General features: G+C 43.8%; 1 protein-coding gene across 1 annotated transcript in view; it reads left to right on the top strand.

Annotated features, from left to right (window-relative positions):
• The window catches only part of MYH11 (myosin, heavy chain 11, smooth muscle), a 140,497-nt gene that overhangs the window by 54,647 nt on the left and 83,028 nt on the right, over positions 1-2,822 (top strand). The gene's annotated exons all lie outside the window — the stretch shown is intronic.

Below are 2,822 nucleotides of genomic sequence, written 5' to 3'. Positions count from 1 at the left end.
CATTGATCAGCTGCCTCCTGCACGTCCCCTACCGAAGATCGAACCCACAAACAGGCATATGTCCTCGACTATAATCGAACCTGTGACCCTTCAGTCCACAGGCGGATGCTCTATCCACCGAATCAAACTGGCCAGGACTCTTTGTTTTAAAAAATCCTTTGCGGTCTCCCTTTTATGTAAAAGTATAAAATGGTGGTTCACACACCTCTGTGGGAAGCTGAACATCACAGAATTACAGTGTATCATTTGGGATGCTTTTGGCTTTAGGACGCATAGCAAAACCAATTAAAGTGGCTTAAGTGATGGGAATTTATTATCTCACATAAGAAGCCGGAAGGTTGATGATTTCAGAGTTTGTTAATTCAGCAGCTCAAAAACGAACTTCTATGGCATTTTCTTGGCTTCTTTCTCATGGTCACCAGCTGGCAGCCATAGCTCCAGACATCACATCCTCATGTGATAATATCCGAAACATGAAAGAAGTGGAGGGTTAAGCTCTTTTCCTATGTCTCTTATTTATCAGGGAGGAAAACTTGTCCCAGAATCTCCTCAGCAGGCCTCCCCTTGTATCCCATTAGCTAAAACTTGGTCACATAACAATCTCTAAACCAATCAGTGGCAAAGGAAACCAGGATGTTTTTTATTGCGTTGGACTATTCCTAGTTCTTTCCTGGAGCTGAGGGAACACATTTAACCTGAAAACCAGAATGAAATAAAATTCTGTTAGCAAAGGAGAAGGGAGGGGGCATGACTGGTCACCACCACCACAATGCTCTTAAAAATATATATGTAACTTTTAAGAAAATTTTTATTTAAGCAAAAAAGAACACACCCACACCCAAACTTCTATCATCTAGTGATCGCCACCATTGATCTTTTATACACTAACTGAGCTGAGTGGCATGAAATAAAAGAGGTTTTGACTATCTGAAAACAACTAGTTCCAGAAAAAACATTACTTAAAACAGGGACCAAAGTTTTACTGTCAATAGTAAGGGGGGGGTGGGGGAAGGTTTGGATTGGGCTTGAAAAATGACATTGCAAATTATGAACATAGATTTATCTTTTTTGACATGCAATAGGAATTTGGCTGTAATTGCTATTAGATGCTAATTCTTGATTGAGTATCCAGTTACGTAAGGGTTGATATTTTTGTCTTTTTTTTTTTTTTTGCTTTTAAATCATGTGAGAGCATAATACGGCATTTGTCATGTCATGCTTGATTTCTGTGAGAGCGTAATTTTTACAGACTTACTTGAGGCATCGCCAGTTTCCCAAGATATTTTTTTCCTTCTTTGATGTTCCAGGCTCTCAAGGCCCCCTGTGTTGTTGTTCATGATGACTCTCTGACACTCAGCCGTGGCCTTTCCAAACTCTTTGACTTTGTGACCCTCTTCACCTTTGGGAAATCGGCCATGTTGCAGAGTTGCCACTTTATTCTGGGTTTGTGTCATGGTGGATGTTGACACTCAGTAGCCAGCAAGGTGGAGCCATTGCCTGAGTGGGGGCAGTGGTGCTTTAGCAGGGTCCGATTCCTAAGTGGTCGACTCATTGAAAAATATTTTTGTTGTGATAACTTTTGCTTCCTAGACAACCTCCCAACTGTGGGCAATGGTGACAAAGACCTGTTTTAATACATTTCATTCCTCTTAAGGTCTATGTTTTAGCACAAAACCATAGCCTATATAATAAAAGGCTAATATGTAAATCGACTGAATGGCAGAATGATCGGTTGCTATGACGCGCACTGACCACCAGGGGGCAGACGCTTGACACAGGAGTGCCGCTCAGCCGCTGCCCCCTGGTGGTCAGTGCACTCCCACAAGCGGAGTGCCGCTCAGCTGGTTCACGCTGGTGAGCGCAGGTGTGGTAGCAGGAGCCTCTCCCACCTCCACTGCAGGCTGGTGGTAAGGAGCAAGGGGTCCTGGATTGCAAGAGCCCCAGACTGTGAGAGGGATGTCTAACTGCTGGCTTATGCCTAGTCCCCGGGAAGATTGGGCCTAAGCCAGCAGGTGGACATCCCCCGAGGGGTCCCAGACTGCAAGAGGGCACAGGTCGGGCTGAGGGACCCCCTGCCCCCTCCAGTGCATGAATGTAGTGCACCGGGCCTCTAGTAGTGAAATAAAAAATTACTTAGAAACCTTATCACATTTTGAACCTCAAGGGAAAATGACAACCATGAGCACACAGGTCTTTGTTTAGTTTAAATGGGAATTAACCGCTGCTCTGGATGTGTCCATTTTGGCACTCCCTGGTGCTTTCTGGCAAACTTGTGCTGACAGACTTTAATGGAAAAAGTCTCCAAAAAATCATGGAGAAAAATGTAAGCTTGGAAGCATTTTTTTTTTTCCCTATAAAGTGGAAATTTGGTTTTGGTGAAGGAATGTGTAGGCCCACTTCATGACTCCTTTGTGGAATGTTGCTGCCACAAGGCTATAAAGTCACAAGGCTGGGATCCACACTGAGCTTTCTGGTTTGTTGGAGAGGTAAAGCTAACAGCTGTGGCTTCCTCCTTCAGTCCTTCCTGGAACAAGATAGGGTGCGAGGAGATGAGGTTGGAGAGAGGTGGATGACATTCACTGAGTATAGAATGAAGTGTTTAAAATGTGTTACATGGACTCTTAAGTTCCTGAGGCCCCATAAACTCCGTCAGACTTACAAACAGCATCCTTATCTGCCTGTTCATCATTGTCTCTCCAGCTCATTTACTGGAACCTGGCATATAGTAGCTGCTCAGTTAATATTTGTTGATGAATGAATGAATGAATGAATGAAGAACTATCAGAGTTGGTTAAAGAAAAGAACCAACCAGGGTCAGGATG

The sequence above is a fragment of the Myotis davidii genome, unplaced genomic scaffold (assembly GCF_000327345.1).
Source record: "Myotis davidii unplaced genomic scaffold, ASM32734v1 scaffold1115, whole genome shotgun sequence".
Classification (NCBI taxonomy): Eukaryota; Metazoa; Chordata; class Mammalia; order Chiroptera; family Vespertilionidae; genus Myotis; species Myotis davidii.
Note: the sequence above shows the minus strand (reverse complement) of the source record. Positions and strands in the feature narration are given on the sequence as shown.